Genomic DNA, 24,569 nt, shown 5'->3' with positions numbered 1-24,569 from the left:
CTGTGAAATTCTTTCCCTTCTAGCATTCTGCTCCACAAATTCTAGTCACCTCAGCCTCCCCAACCATAGCTTTAAATCAGATCTATAAAGATATTTATAACTAACCTCCCTCCCTAACTCCACAATATTTAAATGCACTGGGTTTCATTGTTAAATAATTTTAAACCTCATACATGCTAAGAAACACAAGTTTAAAATGTGACAGTCATGATATTCTTTTGGCTAGTATATAGTAATTTGCATTCTAACAGTTCATCATTAACACTGTGTAATATAATAAAACATGGCCGCTTTGGGCTTAATGTAGCATTTAAACATCGGTTCTGTTTAAAGAAATTCAGGCCAGGTGTGGTGGCTCATGCCTACAATCCCAACACTTTGGGAGGCCAAGGTGGGCGGATCACGAGGTCAGGAGTTCAAGACCAGCCTGGCCAAAATGGTGAAACCCCATGTCTACTAAAAATACAAAAGTTAGCCAGGTGTGGTAGCACACACCTGTAATCCCAGCTACTCAGGAGGCTGAGGCAGGAGAATTGCTTGAACTCAGAAGGTGATGCTTGCAGTGAGCCGAGATAGCACCATTGCACTCCAGCTTGTGCAACACAGCAAGACTCCACCTCAAAAAATAAAATAAAATAAAAATATTTAAAAAGAAATTCAGGTCTCCAATAAAATACTATATGGATATAGGTACTTAGACTGTGATGCAAATCATCTTCCTTACTTTGAGTCATGGTCAAAAAAGTATGAAAGCCACTAAACTAAACTAACTTTTTTCCTTCTTTTGACACTGTAAGAAATATCAGGTCAGGAGAAGTTTAATGGACTCCAGGTTTTAGAGACTGTAAGTAGTAGAGCTAAAATTCGGAATTAAACACTTTAAGGGCCAATTTAACACTTTTACCTCTAACCAAAGCACGTATGATGATCAGACCTGTTTTAAGGTAACCCTAGTAGCACTAAGAAAAATAATGTGGAAGGTAAAGATTCTAGAAGCACATCAGGAAGATCACGAACACAGAAGTACCAGGGAGGAAACTCCTAATTAGTTGGGATTTCTAACTTGTCCTCTAGCAAGTCACCTTCTCCTTTTTTGACTTTTCACCAACCCTAAAATCTTGGTTCTCTTATATTTAAAGGCAGCGATCTTCAAATTGGGATATGCACATCCAAGAAAACATAATGATTTTCCCAGAGATTAAAGGTATGGTTAGATTTAAAGGAATTAATTTACAGATCTGCCACTTCCAAATTTACACTTTCCTAGAATTGATCTGGCTAACAATTAGTCTGTAGTTCTTTCCCAGTTCTGCTTTCACAATTGCCTTCCTCCTACTTTACAAGATAATGACAAATACCCTTCACCTGTCCTACATCTTACTGCATTCTATTTTCTAGGTTTACCACAAAAATCTCCAGGTACCAAACAAAGGAGCAACTCAAAATATTGGTGTACTTTAAGCTTCCTTTATTTGGGCACCTTAACTCACGCTCAACTTATCTCACTAAAAGATACATTTGTAATAAACTTTTAACTTCTTAGGTTTTAGTTATTTCTTAAAATTTATTATGTGCATATAGATACTGAAAATGGAGACAGTGGAAGTTCAGATTTACTGGTTCCCAAAGTAATTGTATGTATAACATAATCCACAAAGGAAAAATATACATCTTTTATTTTATTATAAAGAAGTATAATAAAGTGGTTGAAATGATTTAAATCATAAAAATAATTATAAAAAATAGTGGGAATATAATATATTTTTTTTTTTATTACATGCGTTCCAGGAGAAAAAGAAGTAATGTAAAATCCAGCAATCCCTAGTGGTATATATCCAAAAGAAAGAAAATCAGTATATCAAAGAGATGTCTGTACTCCCATGTTTATTGTGGCATTATTCACAATAGCCAAGATATGGAATCACTCTAAGTGTCCTAAGTGTCACCAATGGATGAATGGATAAAGAAAATATGGTATGTATACATAAGTGGATATTATTCAGCCATAAAAAAGAATGAAATCTGGTCAATTGAAACAATATGGATGGAACTGAAGGATATTCAGTGAAGTAAGACAGGCACAGGAAGACAAATATTCCATGTACTCACTCATATGTGGGAGCTAAAAAATAAATAATCTCATGGAGATAGAGAGCAGAATAACGATTACTAGAGGCTGGGAAAGGAAGTGGAGAGGAGGGATAAAGAGAGGTTGGTCAATGTGCAAAAATACAATTAGAAGGAATAAGTTCTCGTGTTCAGTAGCACAATATGGTGACTAAAGTTAACAGTAATTTATTGTATATTTCAAAATAACTACAAGGGTAGTATTAGAATGTTACTAACTCAAAAAAACAAATGTTTAAGGCGATGGACATCCCATCAACCCTGATTTGATCATTATACATTGTAGGCTTATATCAAAATATAACATGTACCCCATAAAGATGTGCAACTATTACATATTCACAAAATTTAAAATTTAAAAAAGATACAATTCTATTGCAACAATAAGGACGAAAATAAAAGAACTAAATTGACATCCATCATCATAGAAAATTAATGTTAATTTAAGCTTGAAAAATCACCAAATAGCAATACAGAATTCATATTTAGAAATATAAATAAAACTATAGAATAATCAGCTGAAAGACTTAAAAGTGTTTGCTTCTTTAGGGTGGCACTAGAAGAGAAGTGCAAGGTGCTATTGTATATTGTGGTAAGTTTTCAGTGCGATGCAGTTTATGTCCATGTTTGATTTCAAAATCATCCCCCTCTCTCCTTTGCTCTGCTCTGTATGGGACAACCATACAGAGCTGATCTCTGCAAACATTTCCCAGGATCCCTGTGAATCCATTTCTGGCCCATTTCAGCCAATGAGAGGCACTGCCAGAAAATCAAAGACAGAGGAGAGAAGCCAAGGTATTTCTCCCCTTCTCTCTCTGCCCTGGTGCTATCTCTGGCATATTCTCCTCGAAGGCTCAAGTTCCCCGTCTATAGAAAGGCCTCTAAGGTTCTAGGTCAGGCTTGGAGGCTCCAGCTCTTGGGCTCCTGTCTTTGGACCTTAAGCCTAGGGACAGTGGCAACTTCCAACACCAGATAATTTACCTTCCCCTGGTGGCTCCTTAAGGTCTACTAATATTTTTGTTTTGTTTTGTTTTGTTTGTTTGAGTTAGAGTCTCACTCTGTCACCCAGGCTGGAGTGTAATGGCCTGATCATGACTCACTGCAACCTTGACCTCCTGGGCCCAAGCGAACCTCCTGCCTTAGCCTCTCAAAGTGCTGATATTACAGGTATGAGCCACTGCGCCCCTGCCACTAATACTAATTGTAATGTAATACGACAGTTTTGATTTTCTGAATGGGACTAATAGAACTATTTGATATTTTCAGATACAAGAGTCAGAAAATATTGACAAAGATTCTCTCCTTGATCAAACTCTACTCAAGCTATTCCATGTTCTTTTTCATCTATTCCTCAACTTTTGGACTTCTTTGTTTGTCTCTATGTTGTCCAATTTTAGCAAAAGTTCTACTAAGTCAAGCCAGCCATTCTCCTTATCTGATCACCCTCATACCTGATTAGGTTCCTCATCCTTCACCATCCTCCAGGTGATGTCTGATCACCCTAGCCTGCCTTCAACAAGAATCCTGTTAGGTCAGTTTGGCCAGAATCCTCTTATTCCTAATGTTGCCCCCTAGTAATTTTCCATCCACCAACTACACCCACATCATTGTCTATAAATTCCCGTTTTTACTTGTAGTATACAGAGTAGAGCCCAATCTCTCTCCCCATCTGCAAGACTCCACTGCAGTGCTCCCTGTATCTATCTGTAACAAGTGTCTTCCTTACCGTCTTTAACAATTGTCATGAATAACTTTTTCCTTAACAGCAAAAATTTCTAAAAGTTTAAATACATAAATATATTTCACAATGCTTAAGAAATTCTTAAAGAAAAACATGAGAAAAATGGCAGAATCACTTCAAAGCATCTTATATTCTCCTAAACTGTTTACATTGAATGAAATTCTCAGAAGTTCACTTATGGCTTGTTAAAAGCAACTGCATTACTCTACAACACTGCAAATATGAAATAAGTAAAATAATATATCCCCAAATAAAAGAGTAAAACTTACTTTTTCTAAGAATTTATATTTGTCAAACTGCATTTGTGTTTTTAACTCCAATGTAAATAAGTACTTCAGTAGCAGATCTACTGAATGTATCAATACAATTTGATAGATCACTGCTTCTTCCTAAAAGAGTTAATAGTCCAGCTAAAAGGAAAAACTCAGCAATTTACCTCTCTTTTAGTATACATTTTCATAAATAATTTTTTAAACAGTACGGAAGAGCATATAAGGAAAACCAAGTCTCCCCCATATCAATTATATTCCCCATAGGCAACCACTACCAATGTCTTATGTGTCCCTTCAGAATGCATTTGTGCAGTTATAAACATATATCCACATTTGCCTGTAAAATAAGGGTAATTACAACATTTACTGTTATTAAAATTTCTGTAAGGCTTAAATAAGAAAAAAACAAAATTTTTAACTTTATTAAGTGCTTAATATCAGTTATTAATACTTTCCAATAAATATTTAAAAATAAAAAACTTAAATTTGAACTTTAAAATTAATCAGAAGTATGAGAGAGAAAGAAAAGAAAGAAAATAAGTCACTGCTGCTTTCTTATGAGTCAGTGCTTTACCAGCAATAATTTTATCCCAAAAGGCAAGATTCCAGAGCCACTCTCCTTCATTACCCCAGACAAGACTATCAGACTATCTTTTCTCCTTCCGAAACTTAAGCCCAATACATAATTAGTTAAGTAATCTACCATGCTATATAAATTATTTAATAGGTGTTTTCCCCCAAAAGGGGATGACACTATATGGAATTTGGTCAAATTCTAACATCCAATAATTCTAACATCCAATAACTTTATCAGGCTACTAGAATGCTCTGGGTAAATGATAATGGCATCTTAAACCTGATTCATTATACCTATTATGGGTTGAATTGTGTCTCCCAAAAACACATGTCTAACTCTCAGACCTGTGAATGTCAATGTATTTGGAAACAGGGTATTTGCAAATGTTATCAGCTTAAGATGAGGTCATTAGGGTGGGCCCTAATCCAATGTGACTGGTAGCAGTCATTACAAAAAGAGAAAGAGAGAGAATGATGACAGAGGCAGAGGCTAGAAGGATGAAGCTGCAAGTCAAGGAACACCAAAGATGAACAGCCACTGTCAGAAGCTAGGAAGGGGCAAGGAAGGATTCCATTCAGAGCCCTCAGTTGGAACCAATCCTGCTGACAACTGGATTTTGGATTTCTAGCTCCAGAACTGTGAGAGAATAAATTTCTGTCATTTAAGCCACCCAGTTTGTGGTACTTTGTTACAACAGCCCTAGGAAACTAATATAATGGTTCATAAAGCCATAAGACTCTTTGTTCTTTTATGTGTATTGATTTTTTCTTTTGATTATCAAACAGTACTTGTTCATTAGATTTCTGAAATACCACAGAAATACTACATAAAGAAAATTAGAAATATCCATAATTCCATATTAGTAGAGAATCACTTCTATGCAAAGATATTCTTAACAGTACACAGGTCTAGACATCAAGCTGTAAAGTAAAACTTCATATTAACATCTTTTCACTAACAGCTCCTCAAAGATAAACTGAGGACTTTCTGATGATACGCTACAACTGCTCATCTTACTAGTAGAAGTATTTAAGATTTACACATCTTACTAGTAGAAGTATTTAAGATTTTATTTTAGATAACTAGATAGCAAACAGAGAGTTATACCAAGTTGAAGTAATACAAAAAAAACCTTTATCTTCAAGTAGATAGTGTCAGAAAAAAGAAAAAATATCTTTCATTAGAGAAGTAACTTTGTGTTTATAAAGCTAAAGGATTATAGTAAGGAAGGTATAATTGAAGAATAAATATTCTTTGATGTATAAAACCATTGTCACTCTAGAAATGGAGGAATTAGAGAAGACTGCAGTAGAAAATTTATACAACAGAGACAGAAAATAAAATTAATAAGAAAAAAGACTATAATACTGCCAACAAAAAGACGGTAAATTTTAAGTAATTTTCAATGTTTCCATTTTTTTGCTCTATTGCTTTGTATCTAACAAAAAACTCTGATTTATTTCATGTTGCTTTTACCTATTCACCAGTTTCCACTAGTAACTAACTAGCAAAAGACAAGCATACATATGTATCCAGAATATAGGACATGGTCATAAAGAAAACCGCGTATGGTAGTCTACTTTAAGACATGATCTCCAGAAGAAAATTATGTCAAGTCAGCAATAACCTAACACTTATTTGCCTTGACAAAGCCCCGAACTGAACTCTTAACTTTATCTATACCTTCTTCCCCATCTCGGGCAATGGCTACTTTATCTTTCCAGTTGCTGAGAACAAGTATCTTGATGTCATCTTTGACTTCTTTTTCTCTCATATTTCAGGATCTGACCACTTCTCACCACCTCCACTTCAACAATTCTGGTCTTGGCCATCATCACATCTTGTGTGGATTAAAAAATAGCTGCCTGTCTCCTGGCTTCTACCCCTACACAGTAACATATAAGTCTATTCCGGGGAGTAGACAGAGATCTTTCTAAAATTAAATCATAAGGTCACTATCTGCCCAGCCCCTCATCCAACTTCTTGACCTTTGGCTTTCCCATTCCAGCCACATCAGTCTCCTTCTCATTCCTGCACACCATGCAAACCTCTGTTCTCTATATTGTTTGCACTGGCCATTCCCCTGCCTGGAACACATTTCCCCCCATGATGCCCACATGGCTTTGCCCTCCCTCCCTTCATAATTGCTTTGCTAAAAAAAATCACTTAAATGAGGCCTACACTTACTTAAAATTGCAAACCATCACAATCTGTACCACACTTTCCCAATTCCTCTTACCATGCTCTACTTTTTCTTTCCTCCTTGGCACTTTTCTCCTTCTAAATATATTATAGAATTGACTGTTTATTCTTTATTGTCTCTTCTCCAAATCCCCTTAGAATGTAAAGCAAATTGCAAGCATCTGGAACAGAACACAGTGCATGGTTAAGTTTTCATCAAATATTTATTAAAGGAAGCTCAGGAAATAAAGTAAAATCTCAAACAACAAACCCTTTGGAAAAAACAGTGTTCCTAACAAAGACAACCTAGGCACTAAAGTATAGGACAATTTCCTACCATCTGGCAGGTAGGAAACTACTGTCAGTACTACACTGACAAAGGAGGAGCATTATCTCATGCCTATATGGCAGCACCATATGGGAGGAAAAATCTAGGGCTCAAACAATCTGCTCACCTAAGTATGGGGAGGGGAACCATGAGAGGGGCAACAGTTTTTTATGCAGGATGAGGAGTTAAGAAAAAGCCAAAACATGAGGTATCTGATGGGCAAAGAATACCCTGATGGGTTCTTGACAAGGATGGAATCCATACCCTGATAGTGACCTTATAATTCCCATAGATATTTTATTCCTCTTCTGATATAAAATTTACAACACATTGCTCAACTACTCAATCATTAAAAATGTATCAATTTCATCATCCATAATCAAAATCAATATAAAAAGGTTCATAGGACTATTGTGAGAATCATAAACCATGTATAAAATACCTAATAAATGGCCAAAACATAGGCATTCAACGAATGCAGGCTAATTATAACAACATTATCTTCCACGTAAAATGATTTTTAACAATATCAACAAGGATTTAGAAAAAAGCAGAAGCTGTATTATATATTTTATATTCCATTTTGCTTTCTTTAAGGAAATACCTTAAACTGATATATTAAACTTAACTATTGCTTTAATTCAGATTAATGAGATCAGATAAACTGTTCAACAAAATGTCAATTTCTTAAATTTAAAATTTTAGTAGCGGTTCTTAGTAAATGATAAGCAATTTTTGTTATGGAGCTATCCTAGTTTAAGAATAACTAGTATATGAAAAACCTAATTTGTAAAATGAATGTTTGGGAATGCTTCACATTATAAGTGGATTTTCAATAAGAATTGTTGTAAATGTTCATTTACAAAACTTTTCTGGACTAGAAAGGAGAGGAGAAAATTGAGTGAAAATGTTAGCAGTCAATGGATCAGAAAGAAAGATAAAGTGACTGAAATAACAATGTCAGCAACAGAGATTTGATTTAGAAATTTTCAACAAATGTACAAGTTTTCAAAATAATAACTACTTAATGATTTTTTTTTTTTTTTTTTTTTTAGACAGAGTCTCACTCGGTCGCCCAGGCTATAGTTCAATGGCATAATCTTGGATCACTGCAACCTCCACCTCTCGGGTTCAAGTGATTCTCCTGCCTCAAGCCTCTTAGTAGCTGAGACTACAGGTGTGCACCACCACGCCTGGCTAATTTTTGTATTTTTTAGTAGAGATAGGGTTTCACCATGTTGGCCAGGCTGGTCTCAAACTCCTGGCCTCAAGTGATCCACCTGCCTCAGTCTCCCAAAGTGCTGGGATTACAGGCGTGAGACACAGTGCCCAGCCAACATTATCTAATTAACTTTTTACTTTCTAGTGTTTAGTACTATGCCTAGCATACAATAGGAGGTCAATAATGTTTATTGAATACCTCTAACTCAGAAAAGCGCAGCAGTAAAAAACTTCCAAAGGAAGGGTATTTCTTAAAACTTCTTTTTTGTAATATGTGTAAAATTGAAGACTAATGTAATTATCTTCAAATTAATTCAAAAATACCATGACACCTCAAATAACTGATTTTGTTCATAAAAATAGCTAAGATATTGGAATAAGGTTTATTCTGCAGAAAAAAATTCTGATGAACTACAAAGATGAGTATATGAAGCAACTCTTCTGAAGTCCCACGTAAAATCAAAATTCTTTAGCCAGATGCAATGGTTTGTAGCCTTTTCTTGTATCATGGACATCTTTGGTGGCCTAATGAAGCTTTCTATGAATAATGTTTGTAAATGAACAAAATAAAATTCATAGCATAAAAAAAGAAGACAAAAATACTAAGATCACAAAAAAAACCAATTATATTAAAACTCAATTCTAACCATAGACCACAGTTCTAATCATGGGCTTTTGGTTCAACAATTCCTGATAGAGGATATGAGTTAACTTGGAAGAGCTAGAATATTATTTGCCTAAATATTCTATATACTGTACACGGTATCTATGGTATTCTTATGAATTTTAAAAAATGTATAACCTGTAAAGATTATGATATTACATAAAGTTATTTAAAATTTATCCTTTGAGGATTTTTACTTGTAGCAGAGCAGGTTGCATCCATTCCTTGCTCCTTTTATGTGCAAATACTGTAATGCAAAAGTTTCTAAAATTATCTGTACAAAATTAACAATATAATAATACTATTATTTGTGACATCATTATTTCTACCTAGCTCTGCAAAGATGACATAAATCAGCACACTTCCTTCCTTAAAACAAGAGCTCATGAGCAGAGTAAGCTAACCTGGCAATCATTTTGGCCCTAGCACACCAAGCACACTGTGTTCAAAATGCTTCCAGATGCAATATATAAACTACCCAGCTTTCTAAAGGTTGTTTTTGAGTTCTACAATAAATACCATATAGTTAAAGCTGTCAAAAAGGATCTTCTAAGTATTTCAGTAACTAAGTATCTTTGTAGGATAGTTTAATCCATCACTTTATAAAGATCAAACATGTTTTTGAAAGTTGTAGGGTAAAGCATGTACCCCTTCTACCCCAGTAAGTAAGAGAGTTCCAAACAGTTCTAGGAGGGAAAATAATTCTGATTTTGGCTTTTAAAGCTATATGTAACCTTAAATGAGATAAAACTTTCATTTTTAAACTTTGTCTTGCTAAAACAAACTTGTAAACCATATGGTACCGAAGTTGTACTTCTTGATACTGCAGAGCTTAAAATAAACATCTAACACTAAACAATATAAAAGAACTTGAATCACAGCACATATGGCAGGTCTTAAGAGTACTGTGATTTTTCTTTTTTTTCTTTAAGGAAAAGAATAAACTAGGTGGAAAAGTCTCCCTTCCCATTAAAATATCTTTTTTAAAACTATCTTGTGCATCGTTTAGTGAAAATAATGTTAATGAATTGATTATTAGTGTCAAATTCCATGAACTTACACAATCTACATACATTTTTAAAAATACTTTTTAAAATTCTTAGGAAAAAGGAAAGGCCGGTTCTTAGTCTCTTTTTTACACGTTAGGAAGAAATACACACATCTACTAGTTTCAGTAATGAAAAAATCTTAATAAACCACTTTCATGGTTTATCACCAGTAATCACGAACCTGCACAAATTGTATCAAGGAGGTTATTTTAAAAGCCATTGACATACAAAACAAAAACCTTATTTCTCAGACTATAATTAACTACTACTTACACTGAGTTTGTCTATTTGGAATTCTTATGACAACAGCAGATAAATCATATATTACTTTTGCAGAGTAAGTTTTGTTCCCTTTGGTTTTGTTTTGTTTTGTTTTTTAAATGTATCTTTAACAGGACTAAGGGTCTTTGCTTAGACCATCATCATGGAACTGAAAAGAACAGAAAATAAAACTAACAAGTATAAATGTAACTAAAAGTTCATCTCCATCCGATATTTTGTGTTAGCACTTGCTACTCACTTTAAATAGTGAAAACCAGCAAGGTTTTTCTTTAAAGAACTGAAAGTGAATCGGATCTTAATCACAAAAACCTTCTTTCCTAAGTTTACTGGGTTTTTTTGTTTTTGTTTTTGTTTTTTTGGAGACGGAGTCTCGCTCTGTCGCCCATGCTGGAGTGCAGTGGCGCGATCACGGCTCACTGCAAGCTCTGGTTCAAGCAATTCTCCTGCCTCAGTCTCCCGAGTAGCTGGGACTACAGGTTTACTATTAAACCTACCTCAAAAATAGCCTTAGATATTCTTTACAAAATATATATATTTATACACACACACACACACACACACATATTTCCAGATAAGGAAACGTTCGGAAAACTTTGCTGTCCAACTGGTAATTCCCTGCATACTTTGCATTGATCAAGAAAACCTTGTAGTAGGGTTACAAACCTCAAAACACCCTCAGATTGCAGGTTTTAGAAACCCTCCCTATTACACCTGTGCAAGTACTTCCTGTTCTCCAACACTGTTTAAAAATAGTTTGGTAAATGCCCCGTAAGCCACCCTTTAGAAGCTAAACATTAACTTTATATACATCACCACTACCACTGAGAAACCACCACCCACCACCCCAAGAGTCCAGTCATCTCTCTTCTCCAAGGAGGGAGTATAACCATCCTGGACCCCTTTAAGTAAAAACCTGTGTGCTCAGGCGAGGCAATGTGGCCTGGACAGGGAGGGGCAGGAGCCAAGTAAGGGTAATATTCATAACCCCAGCAGGACTCCAGCTTCTGCCCCGTCGCCGCCCTCAAACACGGCAGCAATAAAAACCAGGACCCAGCCAGTACAGCACCTCCTCCCGCCTCGCGCGCGCCTCCAGCCTGGCCTGAGGCATCTCCGCCAGACGCGACCAGAAGGGGCAAGAGGGCTGCGCGACCTCTGGCGCCTGAACCGTCCAGCGGAGAGAGTGTGTGTGTGCCCTGAGGGCCGGGGCCGGAGGATGTCGCCGGGCTGCGAGGGGAGAGACAAGCTCTGGGGCTAGAATGAGAGTGTCCCGGTCAGGCCCGCGGGGCTCGCAGGTCGCTGGATCTCCAACCACAAGGCTGGCTTCGGAGACTTACCTTGAGCTCTACCCTCCTTGCGCGAGGAGCGTGCGGTCCAGGTAGAGAAATACCGGCCTTCCACTCCCACACAGCTACCTCCCGCTGGCCCAGCTCCGCTTCACGCCGACACCTACCAGACACACGGACTGCTGCCACCGTACCGAGGCTCACCGGGAACTGGAGCAGAGGAGGCTGGTCTCCGCCGCCCAGGGCCCGACCCTGCGAGCGGAGCATGCGCACACGCCCCAATACCCAGGGGCCAGTCAGACCAGTGACACCTGCGATCAACAGGTCCCTGGAGCCCCGCCCCTCTCCCCGCCTCGAGCCTGCCCCTCGGAGCTGGCTCCGCCTTCACGCTCAAGGAGGTAACCCCGCCTCCGCTCGCGATTTCCCGGCTTTCCGGACCTGCGGAATCCTATTCCCGCGGGGATTTGATGGCAAGCGCGATACAGTTGGCTTCCTCGAAGGCGCGAGATCGCGCGAGACCAGGAGATAGAACATTTGCCCAGAAGCGGCAGCGTGGCGCTGGAGTTTGGTTGTTGGGGGTAAGGTGGTTGTAGGACGTGCTGTCTGGTGTGGCGAGAAAGAGAGGCTAGTTCCTCAGGAGGAGGCGATTATTCTGGTGCTCTTGGTAGTTCATTCGGTATTTTCTAAGCTCAAGAACGCGGATCCACCAAGGACTTCACTTAGGTTAGGTGTTACCTGAGAGAACAATCCGTAGTTTGGCATCAAAACCCCTTGCGGACACGCAGTTTCCTTTAGCTTTCCGTGAGTCGTTAGACGATCTGTTTGCAGTTAAATGGCTTCCTGTGGCGTGAGTGTGTATTCCCCAAGCAGTTGTTTCTTGCCTTTAATTAGATAGCTTTAATAAGTCTGTTGACGTAGTTAATGATTAATTGTCAGAAAAGTCTGTCCACCTCCTTGCCGTGCTTTCTAACAGGTTTGGAGTTAAAATGTGCTGCTGGGAATTGGGCTAAACTTTGATTTTAAAAAAGGTTTCTTAGGAATAGTAGTGAAAGAAAAACCCATTGTCATTGGTACCAAATATCTCTCAAGTAAATAAATAAGGTTTTGGAACTCATCCCGAAGCTGGTGTAAGCTGAACATACTAATTGTAAAAATGGATTTCAGTAAACCCAGAGGCACTTCTAAAAATTTATTTGAAGAAATAGGGGGAAGAAATACTGGACTTTGATACAGGCGACAAATAGGACCCGTTTGTGATCTGAGGCTGAATCATTAAGAATTTATTGAGCATTTACTATCTTCCCTTTACTGAACTAGGCACTGTAGGAAATAGGATAAAATGAAGCCGTGGTTTCTGCCCTCAAAATATTGAAAACTGTGGGAGGGGTGGGGAAAAAAAAGATCCTACTCTGCATTTTTAAAACAATAAGAGCATGCAATTAACTCTCCCCTCAGTTTCCCTAGTGTCATTTTCTCCTCATTCTGCAGCTACTTTTCTGGTGCACTTTAAATACTGTTTTTCTTCTGCATGGTTTCTGTGTTCGCCAGCACTCCACTTTCTTTTACTGTTTCTGTTTAATGTTAATCCATGTCTTCTTGAGCAGTCTCTTTCCATCATGGACTTTACCTACCAGGTGTCCTGTGCACCAGGAACTCTCAGGTGTATATCTATAGGTCAGACATTTTTAAGCAACATCTTCATTTAAGGTACTTCATTTCATACAGTACCTTAAATATGTCCCAAATTGGCATGGACATCTTTACTATACTTTGCTACTGATGCCATGTTCTTCCTCACCCATCTGGAACCTACACCATTTCCATTCCCTGTTTCAGAAAATGGCACGCAACTGCCCAAGTCAGAAATCCATGAGTACTCTTGTTACTTTTCCTTCATTTCCTCTTTTCTAATATCAAATTCTGACTCTTATTTCCTTAAGTATCTCAAATCCACCCCTGCACTCTCACTATCTTAGCCCTTCAAGTAATCACCATCCCTTATGACTCATCTCTCTTGTACTATTGCAATATTCACAAGATATTCTCTAGTTATTTCCCACACCAGTCAAACCTCCATTCTATTAATAATTTTTCTAACATGAAAATACGATCATTATACTTCTCTGCTAAGAATTTTTCATTACCCACCGGCAGGGCCTTCCATGATCAGACTGTTGAACTCATTGCCATTCTTCCTCCATTTCCTCCACATTAATCATTCTAAAGTCGTTGCTTTCTGTGTTCTTGGTTCTCTCAAGATCCTTTGGTTCTCTCGCGAATGCTTATCTCCATGGATCTTTTCATAACTTTCTGAGACAGAATTGTCATTCCTTCACCCTTTTGGGACTTATTTTTTATAACAATTATGTTGTACTATATTTATTTTTCTGCAAATGTACCTGACAGAGTAACCCCCACTTCCGCCCTTGAGAAATAATTAACTGTGGATAATAATGGCTTATACTACCTCCCTGCCTTATTTAGCAATTACAGAATACCCTTCTGTTCACCCTGCTCAAGAATTTGACTAAACCCTGAGTATGTACTTTTAAAATCATATACTTTCATACTTTCTACCAGTTTTAAGCATATCTATGTACCAATCCTTAAGTGGTAGAGTTGTAATAGGACCCAGTTTAAGCATCAAGAGGGCAGAGTCTGAAGCAAACATGAAAAAATAGAAAATTGACATTGCAGGACAGCAGTTGCTCCCAGAAAATTTGTAGTCGGGAAAGTCACAACAAGGATTTAAAATATATTAACTATTAATATTTGTCCTTGAGGGACATGTGTGTGGGTTCGATTTACTAGTTTCTGATTGGCTGGACCCAAATTTGTGAAGCCCAATCTCTGCACCTCCCACAGGCAAAGAGATCATGAAAAGGAGTAGGCTTGGCATGCCAAATAACACCCTAGATCGTTCGGCTGAGGCTCAGCCAAAGTTCACACCACCAGCACATATCCACACTTCTTAGTGTTATTCTGGATTGATTATAACTCAGACTTTGGGAAATGTCCTACTCTGTGGCTAGATGCACTCTGCCACTAATGACTGGTAGGAGTAGCAACATTGTGTCCTGCGGAACTGTAACCCAGTAGTTCCAGGAGGTCATCAACAGCTTAACTATGACTGAGCTGGGTGGGGTAGAGTGAAATACAGCATAGAGAAGTAGTAGATGAATGAATGACTCAGGATTAGCTACTAGACAGAATCCTTTTTTTCCTAAATTCTTTCATAAGAAGGACTGGCAAGTGAATTTCCTTACTACCTAAGCCCTCTGTTTTTTCATATTTCCAAGGCATAGCACAGTGCCTAGCACAGATGCTTAACAAGTAGTGTTTATTGGATAAAGTAAAAAATTGAAAGTTTTATTGATTTTTTTGGATAGAGTCATCTGTGTGGGCTAAAGTTGGAGAGGGCTTCTGTGGGAGATCAAATATGAACTTCAGCTTGGAAGGGGTATAAGCAGGTGTATTTGAAGGCATTGAGGAAGAGATGTAACTTAAAAGAGCAAAGTTTTAGAAACAGGATTGAGCAAGGCCAGTACAGGACTACAATGGGAAGCCTTTGTAAGTTCTGGGACAGAATGATTCATTTGGAATAAGATACAGAAGAACTGTAGGGGAAACTATAGCTAGGCAAGAAGAGAAATCTCTAGGCTATGACTCAGGGATGAGCCAACCAGAAAAATCTAGTAACAATTGACCACTCCCTCCTTGACATCTTCATCTCAATTTTTGTGACATCATTCCTTTATGGCTTTTATCCTGCCTCATGGACTTCTCTTTCTCAGCCTCTTTTTCTCTTGTACTTTTCAATCTACTTTAAATATTGATGTGCCTTAGTGCCTGATATTTATTCTCATGGTTTTAAATCTGTTTCCCACACAGCAGCCAAATAGTCTTTTAAAAATATTGACGTGTTACTCCCCAACTTAAATTGTTCAGTGACTTTCCATTCACATAGAATAAAATCCAGAATTCTTACCAAGGCCTATAGACCTCTGAATGATCTGTTCCTACCTCCGCAACAACATCTCATGCTGTTCAAGACTTTGCATTCTGTATTCCCTAGGTCTGGAAGACTAGTTCTAAACTGGGGGTGGTTTTCTCTCCTGTGAACATTTGGCAATGGTTGGAAACATTTTTTGGTTGTCACAATCGGGGGAAGGGATGCTGCTAAACATCCTACAATGGACAAGACAGTCTCCCACAACAAAGAATTATCCAGTCCCCAATGTCAGTAGTATCAAAGTTGAGAATTACTGACCTAGAACATTCTTCCCATAGGTCTCTAAGTGATTGCTATAGCAATGTGCCTTGTCATTGAAAGTAGCTGGTCTGAACAAATAGGCAGAGATGAGGTGGGAAGGAGAAAGTTCCTGAGGATCCTCTATCCTCTTACAAGGAATTCTGGACTTGAGTGTTTAGTGGATTCCTCAAAGCTCTGCAACATGACATTTTGTTAAACACTGAAAGTTCAAATTCAATATCCATGATATCTTAGCTAGCTCTTCCTTGGCTGAAACTTTTCTGGCCATCCATCCCAAACCTTCTAAGGCTGTGCCTTAGAAGGTCAACATTTGCTAGGAAATCACTGCTAGTGGCCTCTTTAATTTTTGCTGACTTAGTGTCAGCGTAGGCAATTTCATTACCCTTCCATGTTATTTCACATTGAAACATTCTAATGTTCTTATTAGTAAAATTAGGGTGAGAAGAAATACTTATACAAATACCTTTTTATAAGGCCCTAGATGAAGGCAACTATAAAGTCCCACACTAGGTTATTATGGCCATTAGTGCCATTATTGTGATTACTAACACTGATTACTTAAAAAAAAAAAAAAAAAAAAAGGTTCTTACAGAATCCCATTATCATTGATGACATTGATATGTATTTAATTAAAATCCCAAAAATACAGAAAGCTTTAGATTTCATCTGGTCCAGCCTCCCACTCAATGGAGGATCATCCTCACCAGTGGACTATCAGCTTCTGTTCAAATATGGTAACAGTGATAGAAAACAATGCTTTGCGGGGCAGCCTATTATTGCCCTTTTAAGACTTCTCTAACTGTTAAAAACTGTTCATCACAATGAGTTGGAATCTATCTCCTAGTAATTTCCACATACTAGCCTTTTTTTTGTCCTTTGAAACAACAGAAATCTATATTCTCCTTTTTCATAAGACACTATTTAACACTGAAAGTATCTTTTGTGTTTTTAAGCTAAAATACTCTACTCTATCAACAATTTTTGAAAGCCTAGTAAATGTTACACTAATCCACATATTCATTCATTTATTATACAGTACTTCACCTCATCCTACAAAGGATTTAAATGATTTTAAGCAAATTGTAGCATATAATAAAAAAAATGGAGGTCAAATATAAATAAGAAAAAACAATCAGCTATCAGGAATTAAAATAAGAGTAGAAGGTAAAGAACGAGAGCAAAAGAACAGAAATATGCATGAGTCTGTAACTTAAACTTCAGTTTGGCTATGTTCTAAAACCAAAAGTGAATAAGATATTTAAGTTATCAGTAACAGGAAAACACTTTTCTATCATCGTTTAAAATGCTTTTCTCCCCCATGTGAGCCTGTATCTAAGGAGACTCTTATCTATGTTCACTGACAATGGCTTCATCAACATGTTCCTGGCAAATGCAGTAACAAGCCTCACATACCACCCATGTGACTGAATTCAAGATGCTCTCTTGTCAACTTCAGAAAAATATGTGGTGCCCGAAAATAAAAACAGATTTTTGCAATTACCCCAATTGTGGTTTGGAGAAATTATTTCCTCCTGTAGTTCAGACACTGTTTTCTTATCAGGATAGTTTAAATAAGATTGTTTTGCAACTGTGTCACTTTGTTAACCAATATTAGTTTATGTTCAAAATACCTAATTTTTCATTTATTTTTCTTTTATAAATGATAGGAAACTAGGTTTCCCAAATCTTAATGCCATTATTCTTTTTTGGACACAAATTTTTATGCTGTCTCAGAGCACAAGCAACCCATCATCGGTTTTCTTCATTTCTTTCAAGTATCTTATTTTGCTTTGAAGTTTCATGCCGTATCTCATAAGATTCACTGTTCTTTCTCTATTTTTGTATTGCAAAAATTAGTAATATCTTCTTTGTCTTCAGCTATGTCATTAAGGAAAATGTTGACGAAGGCTGGATTCCTGACATTCTGCTCTAGCTGCAGCCTAAATTAATCCTAATGGCAGAATTAAAACTGTTAGAAAGCCAAGAAGAGAGGCCGGGCGCGGTGGCTCAAGCCTGTAATCCCAGCACTTTGGGAGGCCGAGGCGGGCGGATCACGAGGTCAGGAGATCGAGACCATCCTGGCTAACACGGTGAAACCCCGTCTCTACTAAAAAATACAAAAAACTAGCTGGGCGAGGTGGCGGGCGCCTGTAGTCCCAGCTACTTGAGAAGCTGAGGCAGGAGAATGGTGTGAACCCGGGAGGCAGAGCTTGCAGTGAGCCGAGATCCGGCCACTGCACTCCAACCTGGGCGACAGAGCAAGACTCCGTCTCAAAAAAAAGAAAGCCAAGAAGAGAAACATTTAAGGGCAACATGGTGTCATAAAATAGTATGGTTTTTGTACCTGGACAGAAATAGATTTAAATCCTGACATTGCCATTTAGTGTTTGTGTGATCTTGAAAAGTTATTAACTTCCATGAATCTCAGTTTTTTCATCTGTGTGTAGCAGGGTATCCTAGCTAACTGGATGGCTGTTAACAGGATTAAGTAGGACTGCCAGCCCCTCTGGACATTTATTTGCCTAGTTATGTGATTTTTTTTTCTGGCAATGTTTTGTAATCTGAGCAAAAGAATGGAAAAAAACAAATTGTGGAATTGTTTGTGGTCAGAAGCAACGTGGATATGATAGAAACAACACTGAATATTCTTTGCTCTCAACAGGTAGTTGTATGACTATGGATAGGACAGTTTTAACCGCTTTTAACCTCTCTTTCCTCATGCTTGAATGAAAGAATTAGAGTACATTGTTCTAAATGCATGAAAGTGCCTTTTCTCAATTGTTATTTAATCCCTAAATATGTGTTAGAAACTAACTGCTTTATGCAGCCTATTTTATTTAACTTTTTCAATGATCCTAAATATTAATATTTAGATATTACTAATATCCTTATTTTAGAAATAATGAAAATGAGGTACCTAGCATAGTGTCTAGAACATAGGAGGCACTCAATAAACAGAAGATGAATGACTAAATAAAAGACCATATCAGTTAAATATGCTGTCAAGTTACAGCCATGGAAATACAGTAGAGTAAGTAGAAATGAAAAAAGCCAGTATGTACTGTACTAATAATAGGTCCAGAAGTAATGGCCAAATATATCTGGAGGTTTAATTGTCATAAAGTTATTCACTAGGATTGCTTTCTATGAACATCATTTCTCTTCAACTTTTTATAAAACTAGTTTTATAAAATTATTTTATATATAAGATTCCTTAGAATCTTAGAGGTGAAAAGGACCTCAGAGATTAGTTTGTTAAAAATCCTTCACTGTAAATATGAGAAAACTTAAGCCCAGGAAAGAAAAGTTACCCAAGGTCATCCTAGACTCTGGCAGAACCAGGCTTGAAATCCAATTCCTTAACATTTGGAATTTGCCTAGTGTGAACAATTTTCCATGAAGTATTCTGAAGTTTCATGGAAGATGGAACTCTTTTCTTTCTCAAAGTGCAGTAAAATTTCTTTTATATTCAAATATTGGAATATTGATAAACATACTTGGTACTTTTGTACCCTTTTATAAGACAAAGGAAAGAGAACAAAAGGAGGTCAAGAGTATTTCAAAAGCAAATATTTTCTTTTTTCTGAATTGTGGTATCTGTGATAGTTCTCTGTACGAAAAACAACCATCGTGTTTGCAAATGTATCAAACTTATTTTCCCACCCCTTGGAAATATAACAAATCCAAGCCTCTGTGACTTGCACGTGCACACAAACACACACACACACTCACTTTACACCTTGGAGTGACTTGTTTTTAAAGTAATTCTTTAAGAAATGCAATAGTACAGTAACACAGTGTCTTTTGCTCATAGCATATTGGCTGAAATACTAGACCCAAAGGAAGTTGCCCTGGAGAGCACTTTTCTTTATAAAGATGGCAAAAATATTCAGGGCACCAGTGTTTTCAAGTTGAATTTCCTTGTTAAAATTCACTTCACAGTCAAAAGGAAAAAGTAAAATAACACTTAATTTTAAATAATGTAATAAGATTGTTGGAAAATATTCAGTGGCAAAAATATTTTCCAGATTTATAAGTATATATGAAGGCGGAAATACTAGGATACTGAATTTTTTACCAATTCTTAACTGTTTATGTTCTTGAATCTTTCATTTTCTTATCAGTGAAACAAGCCCTAAACCTGAAATTGTGCTGAGGAAAAACACAAACCAACTCTGGGCAAGTAAAATCCCTTGTATGTGTGTTAAAGCCTTTTTAGACATTGTTAAATCAAAGTGTTTTCATTAAATTGCTCCCTGCAAGTTTTATTCTGCTAATGTTTCAAATACTTTTAACTCTAAAGAACTCTTTATCAAGTTTTAATAGTGTTAATGTGATAGAAGGAAGCTATTTCAGTTGCTAAAAACAGTGCTGACATTTAAATTGCACGCAACAACTAGCACAAGAAAGAACAATAGCTTTCTTTTTTTTTTTTTTTTTTTTTTTTTCAGACAGTTGTTGCCCAGGGTGGAGTGCAATGGACCTCCGCATCCCGGATTCAAGCAATTCTCCTACCTCAGCCTCCCGAGTAGTTGTGAGTATAGACATATGCCACCATGCCCGGCTAATTTTTTTGTAGTTTTTTTGTAGTTTTAGTAGAGAAGGGGTTTTGCCATGTTGGCGAGGCCAACACCCAACCTCAGGTGATCCACCCACCTTGGCCGCCTCCCAAAGTGCTGGGATTACAGGCGTCAGCCACCGCGCCCGGCCCTCATCATGCTGTTAATATAGTACCAGTTGGTTTTACCTAGCAAAAGAATAACTTGTTCTTGTTTATTCCTTTTTTTTTTTTCCCCACACTTTAAGTTCTAGGGTACACCTGCACATCGTGCAGGTTTGATACATAGGTATGCATGTGCCATGTTGGTGTGCTGCACACATTAACTCATCATTTACATTCAGTATTTCTCCTAATGCTATCCCTCCCCCAGCCCCCCACCCCCAACAGACCCCAGTGTGTGATGTTCCCTGCCCTGTGTCCAAGTGATCTCATTTTTCAGTTCCCACCTATGAGTGAGAACATGCAGTGTTTGGTTTTCTGTCCTTGTGATAGTTTGCCGAGAATGATGGTTTTCAGATTCATCCATGTGCCTGCAAAGGACATTAACTCATCGTTTTTTATGGCTGCATCGTATTCCATGGTATATATGTGCCACATTTTCTTAATCTAGTCTATCATTGATGGATATTTGGGTTAGTTCCAAGTCTTTACTATTGTGAATAATGCCGCAGTAAACATATGTGTGCATGTGTCTTTATACTAGCATGATTTATAATCCTTTGGGTATATACCCAGTAATGGAATTGCTGGGTCAAATAGCGCTCCAAGTTCTAGATCCTTGAGGAATTGCCACACTGTCTTCCACAGTGGTTAAACTAATTTACACTCCTACCAACAGTGTAAAAGCATTCCTGTTTCTCCACGTCCTCTCCAGCATCTGTTTCCTGATTTTTTTTTTTTTTTTTTTTTTTTTTTGAGATGGAATCTTACTCTGTTGCCCAGGTTGGAGTGCAGTGGTGTGATCTCGACTCACTGCAAGCTACACTTCTGGGTTCACACCATTCTCCTGCCTCAGCCTCCCAAGTAGCTGGGACTACAGGTGCCCGCCACCACACCCAGCTAATTTTTTTTTTTCTATTATTAGTAGAGACGGGGTTTCACCATGTTAGCCAGGATGGTCTCAATCTTCTGACCTTATGATCTGCCCGCCTTGGCCTCCGAAAGTACTGGGATTACAGGTGTGAGCCACCACACCCACCCGTTTCCTGACTTTTTAATGATTGCCATTCTAACTGGCTTGAGATGATATCTGATTGTGGTTTTGCTTTGCATTTCTCTGATGACCAGTGATGATGAGCATTTTTTCATGTGTCTGCTGGCTGCATAGATATCTTTATTTGCGAAGTGTCTGTTCATATCCTTTGCCCACTTTTTGATGGGGTTGTTTGTTTTCTTCTTGTAAATTTGTTTAAGTTCTTTGTAGCTTCTGGATATTACCCTTTGTCAGATGGATAGGTTGCAAAAATTTTCTCCCATTCTATAGGTTGCCTGTTCACTCTGATGGTAATTTCTTTTGCCGTGCAGAAGCTCTTTAGTTTAATTAGATCACATTTGTCTATTTCGGCTTTTGTTGCCATTGCTTTCAGTGTTTTAGACATGAAGTCCTTGCCCGTGCCTATGTCCTGGGTGGTATCGCCTAGGTTTTCTTCTAGGGTTTTTATGGTTTTAGATCTAACATTTAAGTCTTTAATCGATCTCAAATTAATATTTGTATAAGTGTGAGGAAGGGATCCAGTTTCAGCTTTCTATGTATGACTAGCCAGTTTTCCCAGCACCATGTGTTAAATAAGGAATCCTTTCCCCATTTCTTGTTTTTGTCGTGTTTGTCAAAGATAAGATGGTTGTAGATGTGTGATATTATTTCTGAGGGCTCATTCTGTTCCATTGGTCTATATCTCTGTTTTGGTACCAGTACCATGTTGTTTTGGTTACTGTAGCCTTGTAGTATAGTTTGAAGTCAGGTAGTGTGACGCCTCCAGCTTTGTTCTTTTTGCTTAGGGTTGTCTTGGCAATGTGGGCTCTTTTTTGGGTTCCATATGAACTTTAAAGTAGTTTTTTTTCCAATTCTGTGAAGAACGTCATTGGTAGATTGATGGGGATAGCATTGAATCTATATATTACCTTGGGCAGTATGGCCGTTTTCACGATATTGATTCTTCCTATCCATGAGTATGGAATATTCTTCCATTTGTTTGTGTCCTCTTTTATTTCGTTGAGCAGTGGTCTGTAGTTCTCCTTGAAGACATCCTTCACATCCCTTGTAAGTTGGATTCCTAGGTATTTTATTCTCTTTGTAGCAATTGTGAATGGGAGTTCACTCATGATTTGGCTGTTTGTCTGTTAATGGTGTATAGGAATGCTTGTGATTTTTGCACATTGATTTTGTATCCATTTTGTATTGATTTTGCTGAAGTTACTTATCAGCTTAAGGAGACTTGGGCTGAAATGATGGAGTTTTCTAAATATACAATCATGTCATCTGCAAACAGGGACAATTTGACTTCCTCTTTTCCTAGTTGAATACGCTTTATTTCTTTCTCTTGCCTGATTGCCCTGAAATTCCAACACTGTTGAATAGGAGTGGTGAGAGAGGGCATTCCTGTCTTGTGCCAGTTTTCAAAGAGAATGCTTCCAGTTTTTGCCCATTCAGTACAATATTGGCTGTGGGTTTGTCATAAATAGCTCTTATTATTTTGAGATACATTCCATCAATACCAAGTTTATTGAGAGTTTTCAGCATGAAGGGCTGTTGAGTTCTGTCAAATGCCTTTTCTGCTTCTATTGAGATAATCATGTGGTTTTTGTCATTGGTTCCGTTTATGTGATGGGTTACATTTATTGATTTGTATATGTTGAACCAGCTTTGCATCCCAGCATTGAAGCCAACTTGATCGTGGTAGATAAGCTTTTTGATGTGCTGCTGGATTTGGTTTGCCAGTATTTTATTGAGGATTTTCACTTTAATGTTCATCAAGGATATTGGCGTAAAATTCTCTTTTTTTGTTGTGTCTCTGCCAGGCTTTGTTATCAGCATGATGTTGGCCTCATAAAATGAGTTAGGGAGGATTCCCTCTTTCTCTATTGATTGAAATAGTTTCAGAAGGAATGGTACCAGCTCCTCCTTGTACCTCTGGTAAAATTTGGCTGTGAATCCATCTGGTCCTGGACTTTTTTTGGTTGGTAGGCTATTGATTATTGCCTCAATTTCAGAGCCTGTTATTGGTCTATTCAGAGATTCCACTTCTTCCTGGTTTAGTCTTGGGAGGTTATATGTGTCCAGGAATTTATCCATTTCTTCTAGATTTTCTAGTTTATTTGCATAGAGGTGTTTATAGTATTCTATGAAGGTAGTTTGTATTTCTGGGGAATCGGTGATATCCCCTTTATCACTTTTTATTGTGTCTTTCTTATTCTTCTCACTTTTCTTCTATATTAGTTTTGCTAGCGGTCTATCAATTTTGTTGATCTTTGAAAAACACCAGCTCCTAGATTCATTGATTTTCTTCAAGGCTTTTTTGTGTCTCTGTCTCTTTTAGTTCTGCTTTAATCTTAGTTATTTCTTGCCTTCTGCTAGCTTTTCAATGTGTTTACTATTGCTTCTCTAGTTCTTTTAATTGTGATGTTAGGGTGCCAATTTTAGATCTTTCCAGCTTTCTCTTGTGGGCATTTAGTGCTATAAATTTCCCTCTACACACTGCTTTAAATGTGTCCCAGAGATTCTGGTACGTTGTGTCTTTGTTCTCATTGGTTTCAAAGAACATCTTTATTTCTGCCTTCATTTCATTATGTACCCAGTAGTCATTAAGGAGAAAATTGTTCAGTTTCCATGTAGTTGTGCAGTTTTGAGTGAGTTTCTTAATCCTGAGTTCTAACTTGATTGCACTGTGGTCTGAGAGACAGTTTGTTGTGATTTTTGTTATTTTACATTTGCTGAGGAGTGTTTTACTTCCAATTATGTGGTCAATTTTAGAATAAGTGTGATGTGGTGCTGAGAAGAATGTATATTCTGT

General features: G+C 37.5%; 1 protein-coding gene across 6 annotated transcripts in view; it reads right to left on the bottom strand.

The window, feature by feature from the left end:
- USP53 (ubiquitin specific peptidase 53) overlaps nucleotides 1-12,023 on the bottom strand; it is a 78,020-nt gene extending 65,997 nt beyond the window's left edge. For 2 of the 6 annotated variants that reach the window (XM_037991336.2, XM_073017599.1), the window contains exons 1-2: nucleotides 11,777-11,938; nucleotides 6,957-7,080 (exon numbers count right to left, since the gene is read on the bottom strand). The gene's annotated coding sequence lies outside the window, so the exon portion shown is untranslated. Of the gene's footprint in view, nucleotides 1-6,956; nucleotides 7,081-10,433; nucleotides 11,477-11,776 lie in introns of those variants that run through there. The other 4 variants (XM_037991343.2, XM_007999662.3, XM_037991348.2 and 1 more) reach the window with 4 other exon arrangements.
- Nucleotides 12,024-24,569: the final 12,546 nt, after the last annotated feature.

This window comes from Chlorocebus sabaeus, chromosome 7 (assembly GCF_047675955.1).
Source record: "Chlorocebus sabaeus isolate Y175 chromosome 7, mChlSab1.0.hap1, whole genome shotgun sequence".
NCBI classification, from domain to species: Eukaryota; Metazoa; Chordata; class Mammalia; order Primates; family Cercopithecidae; genus Chlorocebus; species Chlorocebus sabaeus.
Note: the sequence above shows the minus strand (reverse complement) of the source record. Positions and strands in the feature narration are given on the sequence as shown.